This window comes from Sciurus vulgaris (genome assembly GCF_902686455.1).
Source record: "Sciurus vulgaris genome assembly, chromosome: 7".
NCBI lineage: Eukaryota > Metazoa > Chordata > Mammalia > Rodentia > Sciuridae > Sciurus > Sciurus vulgaris.
Window position 1 is genome coordinate 67955751 of NC_136467.1, and position 12475 is coordinate 67968225.

Sequence of the window (12475 nt, forward strand, 5' to 3'; positions counted from 1 at the left end):
TGTTTTCCTCATTTCCCTTTCAGCTGTTTCATCACTTGCGTATAAAAATGCTGTAGATTTATGTGTGTTGATTTTATAGCCTGCTATTTTGCTGAATTCATTGATGAGGTCTAGATGTTTTCTGGAGGAGGTTTTTGGATCCTCTAAATATAGAATCATGTCATCCGCAAATAGTGACAGCTTAAGTTCTCTTTTCCTATTCATATCCCTTTAATTTCTTTAGTCTGCCTAATTGCTCTGGCTAGAGTTTCCAGGACAATGTTGAATAGAAGTGGTGAAAGAGTACACCCCTGTCTTGTTCCTGTTTTTAAAAGGAATGGTTTCAGTTTTTCTCCATTAAGAATGATGTTGGCCATGGGCTTAGCATAAATAGCCTTTACAATGTTCAGGTATGTTCCTACTATCCCTATTTTTTCTAGTGTTTTCAGCATGAAGGGGTGTTGTATATTGTCAAACGCTTTTTATGCGTCAATTGAAATAACCATATGATTCTTATCCTTAAGTCTATTGACATGATGGATTACGTTGATTGATTTATGGATGTTAAACCATCCTTGCATTCCAGGAATGAACCCCACTTGATCGTGGTGCACAATTTTCTTAATATGTTTTTGGATATGGTTTGCCAATATTTTGTTAAGGATCTTAACATCTATATTCATCAAGGATATTGGTCTAAAATTTTCTTTCCTTGATGTGTCTTTTCCTGGTTTGGGTATGAGGGTGATATTAGCTTCATAGAATGAGTTTGGTAGGGTACCCTCCTTTTCTATTTCCTGGAATACTTTGAGAAGTATTGGAATGAGTTCTTCTTTGAAGGTCTTGCAGAACTCGGCTGAGAATCCGTCTGGTCCTGGGCTTTTCTTGGATGGTAGATTTTTAATGGCTTCTTCTATTTCATTGCTTGATATTGATCTGTTTAAATTGTGCATGTCCTTCTGGTTCAGTTTGGGAGGAGCATATGTCTCTAGAAATTTGTCAATTCTTCGGTAGTTTCTATTTTGTTGGAATACAGATTTTCGAAGTAGCTTCTCATTATGTTCTGTATCTCAGTGGTGTCTGTTATGATATTTCCTTTTGCATCATGTATTTTAGTAATTTGAGTCTTATCTCTCTTTCTCTTTGTTAGTGTGGCTAAGGGTTTATCTATTTTATTTACTTTCTCAAAGAACCAACTTTTTGTGATGTCAATTTTTTGAATAGTTTCTTTTGTTTCAATTTCATTGATTTCAGCTCTGATTTTAATTATTTCCTGTATTCTACTACTTTTGCTGTTATTCTGTTCTTCTTTTTCTAGGGCTTTGAGCTGTAATGTTAGGTCATTTAATTGTTGACTTTCATTCTTTTCTGGAATGTGCTCCATGCAATGAATTTTCCTCTAACACTTTCATAGTGTCCCAGAGATTTTGATATGTTGTATCATCATTCTCATTGACCTCTAAGAATTTTTTAATCTCCTCCCTGATGTTTTTTGTTATCCATGTTTCATTCAATAGCATATTATTTAGTCTCCAAGTGTTGGAGTAATTTCCTTTTTTTACTTTGTCATTGATTTCTACTCTCAGTCCATTATGATCTGATAGAACACAAGGCAGTATCTCTATTTTTTTGCATTTCCTAAGGGCTGCTTTGTGGCATAACATATGGTCTATTTTTGAGAAAGTTCCATGTGCTGCTGAGAAGAAAGTGAATCCACTCATTGATGGATGGAATATTCTATGTATGTCTATTAAGTCTAGGTTATTGATTGTGTTATTGAGTTCTATGGTTTCTTTGGTTGGATTTTGTTTGGAAGATCTACCTAGTGGTGACAGCGGTGCGTTAAAGTCACCCAGAATTATTGTGTTGTGGTCTATGTGATTCTTGAAATTGAGAAGGATTTGTTTGATGTACAGGGATGTACCATTGTTTGGGGCATAAATCTTTACTACCGTTATGTCTTCCTGATTTATGGTTCCCTTAAGCAGTATGAAATGTCCTTCCTTATCCCTTCTGACTAACTTTGGCTTGAAGTCCACTTTATCTGATATAAACCCCCGCTTTTTTACTGGGTCCATGTGTGTGGTAGGTTTTTTCCCATCCTTTCAACTTTAGTCTGTGGATGTCTTTTTCTATGAGATGAGTCTCTTGCAGGCAGCATATTGTTGGGTCTTTTTTTTTAATCCATTCTGCCAGTCTATGTCTTTTGATTGATGAGTTTAGGCCATTAATGTTCAGGGTTATTATTGAGAAATGATTTGTATTCCCAGTCATTTGGCTTATTATTGGTTTTTAAGTTGGCTTGGTTTCTCCTTTAGTGGTTTTTCTCTAAGGTAGTTCCTCCCTTTGCTGACCTCCATTGTTCTTTTTCATTTCCTCCTCATGGAATATTTTGTTGAGAACATTCTGTAGTGCAGGCTTTCTATTTGTAAATTCTTTTAACTTTTGTTTATCATGGAAGGATTTTATTTCATTTTCAAATCTGAAGGTTAGTTTTGCTGGGTATAGGATTCTTGGTTGGCAACCATGTTTTTTCAGAACTTTAAGTATGTTGGTCCAGGCTCTTCTAGCTTTTAGAGTCTGGGTTGAGAAGTCGACTGCTCTCCATATTGGTCTCCCCCTATATGTAATCTGATGCTTTTCTCTCGCGGCCTTCAAAATCCTATCTTTATTTTGAATGTTAGGCATTTTCATTATAATGTGCCTTGGTGTGGATCTGTTGTGATTCTGTGCATTTGGTGTTCTGTAAGCCTCTTGTATTTGATTTTCCATTTCATTCTTCAGGTTTGGGAAATTTTCTGATATTATTTCATTGAATAGGTTGTTCATTCCTTTGGTTTGTATCTCTGTGCCTTCCTCAATCCCAATAATTCTTAAATTTGGTCTTTTCATGATGTCCCATAGTTCTTGAAAATTCTGTTCATGATTTCTTATCATCTTCTCTGTTTGGGCCACTTTATTTTCAAGATTAAATATTTTGTCTTCATTGTCTGAGGTTCTTCTTCCAAGTGGTCTAGTCTGTTGGTGATGCTTTCCATTGAGTATTTTATTTGGTTTATTGTCTCCTTCATTTCAAGGATTTCTGTTTGTTTTTTTTTTTTTTTTTTTTTTTTGAGAATCTCTATCTCTTTGTTGAAATGATCTTTTGCTTCCTGCAGGTGCTCTTTCAGCTTATTGGCATTATCATTCTTTGCCTGCATTTGCTCTCTTATCTCATCCTTTGCTTCGCGAATCATCTTAATCATGTATAATCTGAAGTCCTTTTCTGACATTTCTTCTAACATACTGTCATTGGATTCTATTACTATAGAATCTAGATTTGTTTGGATCATTTTCTTCCCTTGTTTTTTCATGTTGTTCATGTATCTTCCCCTCTAGCAGTGCAGATCTGGGGTATTACAGATTTCCCCCTATAGGCTTATAGTGGCCCTATAGGTTTCCAAAACCCTTTCTTTAAGGGGAGATCAATATTAGCAGAGCCCAAACCAGATACTATGCAATCCTAGACCAAAAAGTCCCTATGGGGACAATAACATCATGTAAATAAGGGAGAAAGCGACTCTGAGGGGACAGGTAAACAGAAGGAAAAGAAAGCAAGAAACATAAAGAAATGAAAACAAATATTATTTTTAAAAAAGGAGAAAAAAGAAAATCTACTGTATAATAGTCATATACGAATGAAACCTCCCAGTGTTCAGTAACCTGATGTATAAGAGGTACCTGACAATGAGCTTCAATCCTCCAGCAGGCATCTCAGGATGGGATTTGCCCCACCCGAAGATGGGAGCTATGGCTTCCAGGATTATCCAAGTTGGCTGCTCTGGCTTCCAAATGTGTTGGCAAATGGGGAGCTGTAGCTCAGGGGTGGATGTGGTCAGCTGAAGGTCCTGGAGACAGGATGCAGTTGGTCCAGCAGTGGTCCTGGAGGTTGGGTGTGTTTGGTGTGGTTGTGGGATCCAGGAGGCCGGGTGCAATCAGTTGGTCTGGGTTCCCGGTGATAGGGCACTGTCAGTTGGTCTGGGGGTCCTGGTGGCAGGGAGCGGTCAGTTGATGTGAGGGCCCCAGAGGCAGGGAATGATCGGTTGGGCCGAGGGATCCTGGAGACGGGACTCAGTCAGTCCGGCCAGGGGTCCTACAGGGCCTGGCTGTTGTCTCAAAATGGCGGCAGCCATGTGTAATCAAACCTGCAGGTGCTGTAACAGTGAACTTCCAGGCAGCAGCAGGCAGCTGGTTCTCCACTGGCGGTCTGCGGTCAATCTGCTGGCAGTGAGAAACAGATATCCTCTGCTTGAATCCCGCGTTGCGGAGGGACAAGGAATGCAGCCTTCCTCTAGACCACCATCTTGGATCTCTATGTTTACTTTTTTAACTAGAGTAGCTAGAGTTTTGTTAACTTAATAATATTTCTCAAGAATTTTTTTTCTTGATTACTAACATGAGTTTCCTCATATCTTATAATCTTTGACTGGCATGAACATTTTGGATAACAGGATTTCACAGAACATGAAAGGCATAATTTCCCTATCCTTTAGAGTATTTCACATTTCATCTTCAATGTTTAGAACAGTATAGCAGAGGTTTCATAAATGCTTATTGGATGTTCCACTGAAAAATAGAATTTAGATTTGGTGAATAAGGGAACAAAGTCTAGTGAACATAAAAGGCATAGATCTTAGAAAAACAAACAGAGAGAGAAGTGAGTAAACGTTATTGATTATATTCACTAGAACTTATTCTCTGCCTTACATCATAAATTATGTAAATTTTAATTTGGGGATTGGAGATATTTAAATTTTGGTTTAATGCCTAATTGCTGGAAATGAAGGAAAGTTTCCTAACCCTACCTATGCCAGAGGTTGTTTCAACTTCTTTATTCTGTGGGAATTTTGCTGGGGATAAAGATACCATTTCACCCAGCATGCATCACTCAAGGATATGTGTTATCTCCTCTTACCCTGTGTTGGGAGCATCTGATTTGAAGGTGTTTGGGGTTGGGATTATATAATTTTATCACTTTGGGAAACAATAAAAAGATCTCTGGGGATAGTTTTCAGGCAGCCAGTTATGACCAGTTTGAGATATTCATAAAGGGGTTGAAATTTGTTAAAATTTTGTGAACAAAAAACTTGCAAATCTTTTAAAATATTTCTTAAATTTACTCTCAGGAGTTATTAATCTCATTTCATAGTTTCCCTTGAGCCACATCCATTTCCTCTGTACATCAGAGGACCTTTTTCCAGAAGCATTTGGAACTCTGGCTCATTTTTTTTCCCTTGGCCATATGTTTTCTTATCTTGTAAGTTGTTAGCTCTATGCAGTGGATCAGGGAGAATACAGAAGTGCATTCAATTAATTTCTTAGCTCAAAGGCATCAATCTGCAGTTTCTCACATCCATTACATATGTTGGCAGTGCCTTTTATGAAGGCTGACTGCTATTTCTGAGACAGCACAAATTTAACCTGAGTACTTGGACAGGTTTTCTTGATGACATGGTTGATTTCCAAGGGGATTTCATTTCAAACAAGGATATGATTTTGAGAAATGGTAGAAGAGGTATTATGTAGCAGATTTACTTTACAAACTCTCTTAAAATCCATTTTTATTACTGTTGAAGTTCCAGAGCAAACAAATTTATAGGGTGGCAGAACCCTTTCAGTGTGGCAAAAGTGTTTGAGATTAATTTTCTTAATCATAATTCATTCAACATGTATTGTTGATTATATACTATGTGTGAGATACTACAGTGGATATTGAAGTTCCAGAATAAAAGACATTCTTTGCCTCAGAGGAGGTGACATTATTTGGGTAAACTGAAATTAAACCAACTTAATAAAATAAGGTACATGTGTACATGTTGCAATGGAGTTGTGCATAAAAAGCAGTGAGATGAGATCTAATGGAATATATCTTAAATATTAGTTTCTTTTTGTTTGAGGAGAAGGCAAAAATAAGCAATGTCTAGGATTGGTAAGAAAATGGAAGGCAACTGTGAAATAGAATGGGAGCACAGTAACACTGGAAGTTGAGGGATAATTTAGTACTCAATTCATAACATTACCACTTTCACAATGAATTATCTGCTTTCCATCAAACCCATGTTGTTTAAATTTGCAGAAGGAAAAGAACTCCTACCAAAGGGAAATTTTCTAATACTATTTGACCATTTCCAGCATTTTATTTTTTAAAAACAGCACCGTGATACATGCTTGTAGTCTCAGGTGCTTGGAACACAGAGGCAGGATGATTGCAAACTCCAGGCCAACCTGGGCAACGTTGTGAGACCCTGTCTCAAAATTTTAAAAACAGACTGGAGATGTAGCTCAATGATAATGTGCTCCTGGATTTATTGCCCTGTACTGAAAAAATAAATGAATACATAAATAAATGAATAATATAAACAATTTTAAAGGAGGTGATCCATTTCTGTGCATTGTTACTCCCTGAATAGGGATGGCAGTTTTAGTTCCAGCATCTTAAAATTTGTTCTTTTTAGATATACATGACAGTAGAGTATATTTTTTATTTGTTATTTTTAGATACACATGTTAAGAGTGTATTTTGACATATTATACATATATGGAGTATAATTTATTCTACTTCAGATCCCATTCATATGGTTGCACATGATATGGAGCTTCACTGGGTGCATATTCATATATGAACATAGGAAAGTTACGTCTTACTTTATTCTATGATCTTTCTTATTAGCATCCAGCCTCCCTTCCCTTCTGTCTACTTTGTCTAATCCAATTAACTCTTATTCCACACCTCCCCCCTTATTGTGTGTTAGCATCCACATATCAGAGAGCATCTGACTTTTGTTTTTTTGGTACTGTCTTATTTCACTTAGAATGGTAGTCTCCAGTTCTATCCATTTACCAGCAAATGCCATAATTTCATTCTTCTTTATGATTGAGTAATATTCTCTTGAGTGTATGTGCCACATTTTCTTTATCCATTCGTCTGTTGAAAGGCACCTAGGTTGATTGCATAGTTTTGCTATTGTGACTGAACTGCTATAAATATTGATGTGGCTGCGTCACTGTAGTATGCTGACTCTAACTCCTTTGAATATATACTGAGGAGTGAGTTAACTGGGTCAAATGGTGGCTCAATTTCAAGTTTTCTAAGGAATCTTCATACTGCTTTCCATAGTGGCTGCACCAATTTGCAGTCCCACCAGCAATGTATGAGTGAACCTTTTCCCCCACATACTCTCCAACCTTTATTGTTACTTGTATTCTTGATAATTGCCATTTTGACTAGAGCAAGATGAAATCTCAGTGTGTTTCTAATTTACATTTCTCTAATTGCTAGAGATGTTCAACATTTCATATATCTATTTTTTGACCATTCATATTTCTACTGTGAATTGCCTGTTCAGTTCCTTTGCCCATTTATTGATTGATTTATTTAGGTTTTGGTTTAAGTTTTTTGAGTTATTTGTTTGTACTGGAGATTAATGCTCCATCTGAAGTGCAAGTGGTAAAGATTTTCTCCCATTCTGTAAGCTCTCTCTTCACATTCTTGATTTCTAGCATTTTTATGGAACGGGAGCTTACAACTGAGAGGATAGTTTAAAGTGATTAGGATCCTGTGAAGAAAGAGTTCATACATCTGACAATTATTCAGGCCTTGCTTGTATCTTCCAGAAAGTAGGTGCCAAAATATAACCTTTCTTTTCTTTTTCCCCCCTTTTAAGTTCCCACTTTTCCCAAAAGTTGAAAAAGAACTCAAATTTTCTTATTGAAATGAACTCAGTTCCGATCATTTTAAATACTCTTTTCCAGGTCAATACAATCTTTAAATCCTATTTAGAAATTATTACCTTCCCAAGGTCTCCTTTCCAAGATGCTTTCTGTATGGAATGTATCTTCATGACACAGGGAATTCCCTGTCTTGCCTTGTGCTTTAGCTGGACCAGTGTTATTTCCCATTGCTCTCTGGTTGAAGCATGATCAACCTTGCCTTGTCTTTTTGCACCCACCTCTTACTTTCTTTCCTTCAAGGATAAAGGTCTTATGTTGATGTAACTGATGGCTTATTCCTTTTTTATGAAACAAAGCTTGGGATTTTTTTTTTCGTGTCTTTTCCCCTTTTTACCCACCATTATTCATATTATTATTGAGTAAGTTCATCATTTTTGAACTTGTTTTTAAAAAAAGCTCAATTTATTCTGTGAATATTTATTAAGTAATTTGTCCCGTTCCTCTGACTCAGTAATTTCACATTGAAAAATCTTCTAGGAGTCAAAAACAGTAAGACGGTCTACAAACATATGTGCTATAGTGAAAAGCTGAAACAAGTTTCTGGTTAAACCAAGTGAATAGCAAATGAATTATGAAACATCATTACGTGCAATATTATGTGGAAAGTAAGAATCATTTTTTTCCCAAATATTCAAGAACTTTGGTTAAATGTTCATGAGAAAAAATTAGGTCAAAAAGTCATGCAGAATATGTCTCTACATAATGTACATAAACTTACAATGAATAATCCCATTCTTCATCCCATCCTTTGAGATCTTTTTTCAGAAATGTACTATTTGGTCTCCGAATGCTGTAATTTTTAATTTCACTATGTAGAATTTTTTTTCCTTTATTTTTCATGGTTATCCTCTATTTTTTTTTCATTTAATACTGTCAGTTGTATTAAAACTCAGACTTTATTAGAATGAAGTATGAATTATTACCCTCAGTCTTCTCCTATTAGTGAGTAGTGGCTAAAGATTTTTCTCAAAATGACAACGAGAGGATCTATCCAGTTCATTCTTCCTAATTATTATTCCAAAATCTGATAAGCACTTGTAAGTATACCTTTGTCCAATTGTAGGTTCATCTTCCTACTTCCTGTGTTTCCTGAGTACCTGTCCACTAGTATCTGAAAATTTATGTGCATGGCTACCAGATTTCTTCCCGTATCTACTTTGGTTACAGTTATTTTGTTTTCTGATTTATATGGGACTTGATTATTTGAATTAGACATTAAAGAAATATATTGCTATACCTTTGTATTAGTCAGGGTTCTTTAGAAGTACAGAATCAACAGGAAGTATGATTATAAAAAGGGGATTTATTAGATTGACCTACATGGTCAGAAGCTAGATAGTCCACAATGGCTGTCTGCAGCTGGAGAGCTGGAAGAACAAGTAGTTGCACCTTTAAAGATGCAGAAGTCCCAAAACAGGAAAGATCAATAGTGCTATCCTAGTCTGAGACCAAGGCTTCTGGAAACTCCCTGGAAAATCCCTGGCAGAGTCTGCTTTGGAAGAGTGAAGAAGCTAGAGTCTGATATCCTCAGATGATCGAAGCAGCAATCAAGAACCCATTCAAGAAGAGCCGAGCTTGCATCTGCATTTGCTTCCTTGTTCTTTCAGCTTTTATTCCATCCTATTGGGTAGTGCTGCCCACACTTAGGGAGGGTCTTAAATTCACTATCCCACATTCCAATCATTCCTAGACATGCCCTCATCGACACACCCAGAGGCCTCTTAATCATTGGCATCTCTTAATCCAATCAAGTTGACAATTCAAATTAGATCTTTTAAAAAAAAGTTTTTAAAAAAAACTTTTTAAACATTTTCTTTTCAAGGGGGCAGAACTGGGAAAGATGCAAAGTTCCTTCCTTATCTGACCTTTACACAGAAGGAAAACTGAGAGTTTGGTCAGTATTATGACACAAAATTAAACACAGTATGTTCAGAAGATAATTGTCAATTGTTAGAATGGGATTGGAAGTAGGAGATAGGGCATTGCTCAATAAATGATGATCAACAAATTTGGAAAATATAATTTGAGGCCAGGCTCTGTAAGGTGTTAAGTGTTTTCGTTTTCTTCTGTTTTTCTTTTTCTTCTTAGTTGAACCTAACATTTTATTATTGTTTTGACCAAAGAGGTGGAGTTTCAAGATAGATAGCAACTTTTCAACATATGTCAAACCGTTTTCACAAATGCTGAAGGAGTTGGGGTCTGCTGGCTTGTCCTTCAATATATATCATATTTGATAACTTTTCATCATTCCCAGCTCAGAAAGTTAGCTGAACCCACCACCACAGTTCACTTATTATCTTGGATTTTTTCTAACTGGTCTGTTTTTTTCCCTCTTTTTATCTATTGTCTATTCTCTACTTCACAGCCAGAGTGATTCCTTTAAAAGGATTTCTACAAAATTGACTTACTGGTTTACATAAATGAATAAAAATATGTAGTAATTGTTTTTCTGTGTGTGGTTTGTTTCATTTAACATAATGATCTCCAGTTTCATCCGTTATTGCAAAAGGCATGATTTCATTCTTTTTATGAGTGAACTGTATTCCACTGTGCAAATTTTTTCATTCATTCACTGAAGGGCATCTGTAATAGTAGTCTCTACAGAAGGGGAGGGATGGGGGAAGATGAAATAAAGAAATTCAGTAAGTGGCACCAAAAACAGAGTATAGCAATCACTCCTGGTTCTTCTTTATCACAGTAGGGAACTATTGGCCAAAATCACCCATATTTTGAAATGAATAGAAGAGTACAAAATTCCCAACACATGAAGGTGATTAATGATTGCAGAAGTGGAAATACTTATTACCCTGATTAGATTAATACTCATTGTATACATGCATTGAACTATATGTTGTTCCCCCATAAAGATGTACAGTTAAAAAAAAAAAAGATGACTAAAAAAGGCAAACTAGATCGTGCGTTTTCTCTGCTCCATCCTATAAGCATCTCATGTGGAAGAAAATTCAATGTCTGTTTTTTGACCTTTGAATTTTTTCCTGACATCTCTTTTGGCTACTCTTCTGGTCTTGTATCTCTTATTTACTCTTTCTCATTTACTTGACTAAACTGAGCAATTTATTGCTCCCTGCCCATGCCAAAACACATTACCTTGTCAGTGTGTTTGGGCTTAATCTTACATCTACCAAACAAAAACGACAATAGTAACAACAACAAACAAATTTGTTCCCTAAGATATCTGCTAGGTGTGCACCTTCATTTCTTTCAAGAGCTTTTCAATATGTTTGCTCAATTTAATGAGACATTCCTTGACCTCTATTTAGTGTAATCAGAGCTTTGCACTCCTTATCTTTCTTGTTTTACTTTTATCCCTACATTTATTACTTCCTGACATAGTGTGTATTTATTTTCTTGCTTAGGATCGCTCCCTATGGGACTGCACACTGTATGGGGATAAAGTTTTATTTGTTCACTTTATACCTTCAGGTTTAAAGAAGGACTTATCATGAAGTAGTTGATCAATATTCATTGAATAATATTTTTTGAATAAGTGGCATGCAGGGATGCATGTGGGGTCACTGGGTAGAGAGTAGTTTGTGTGAACATCTAAAGGAATGTTCTAGACAGAGAAATAACAAGGAATTGTGTTCTGAGAAAGAAACATTAGTGGGGGCTGGTGATTTCTCTTGGTGATGATGATGAGTAATAATAATTCTATTTCAATTTGTGTTATTTTCTCATTATTTATTTTAGTGTAGAATTCTAAGTCAGAAGCTGGAAACAGGTGGCTTTTGAGTCAAACCCAGGAGATAGATTTCATTGGACACACTTAATGTTTGTTTAAATTATTTAATTATTTGCCAGCATTTAGAAAACAAGAGATTTCACTTCTAGTTTTAGATTGTTGTTTCCTCTTTACCAACCAGAAGACCTGAGAAGCCTGGGCCAGCCGTCAACTGGAAATCCACAATTGTGACTTCTACAAAAGGGCATCAGTCTATTCAGTTTTATTCTTCATCTTGTTCTACTTCCCTCCATCTATCTACTTGCTTTATTCATCAGTGTTACGTGCCCCAGGTGGGAAGCATTTGTGGTAATCATGCCCCTGTGTGCACTTTTTAAAAAGGTGCTTCTTTATGAACATTTTTCAAAAACATATTTGTGAAAATTTACTTGAAAATGGCATGTGTGATTCTCTAAACAGGGCTAAATAACTATGTATGCAGAGATTTTTCTTTTATTCATTAGAGATTTCTGATCAAAATAATATTAAGAAAATCTATTTTTAAATTATTCTTTGTTTATGAATTTCTTAGCTAAAAGTTAGGCGTGTACACTATCCTGAAAATAATCTTTCAGCTGTCAAAATTTTAGGTTATGGTACTGTTAATATTTTATTACTTATATTTTATCAAAGTCAGACACAGCCTCTCATGTTGTAACTTAATTTTTCTTTTTTTCCAAGATCACAGGGACAAGTTGTTGAGAAATTTTTCCTTTTCTAGCATTGAGGTAGAGGCTTCTGGAAGCAGCCCTCACTTCTATCTAACATCTAAGGTGCCCTTTTCCTCAGGCTGTCCAACAATCCGACTGAACTTAACTTTGTCTGTGGTTAATCTTATTAAAGGCTTTTCGCCTATAGGAGCATAAGAATAAGCAACCTGAGTCTCCATCCCTATGAATTTAATCTAACTATGAAACTTTAATGAAAAGTACCTGGAAATCCTTGACTAAAATGTAAACACTAAAATGTGTAAATTTTTTTATG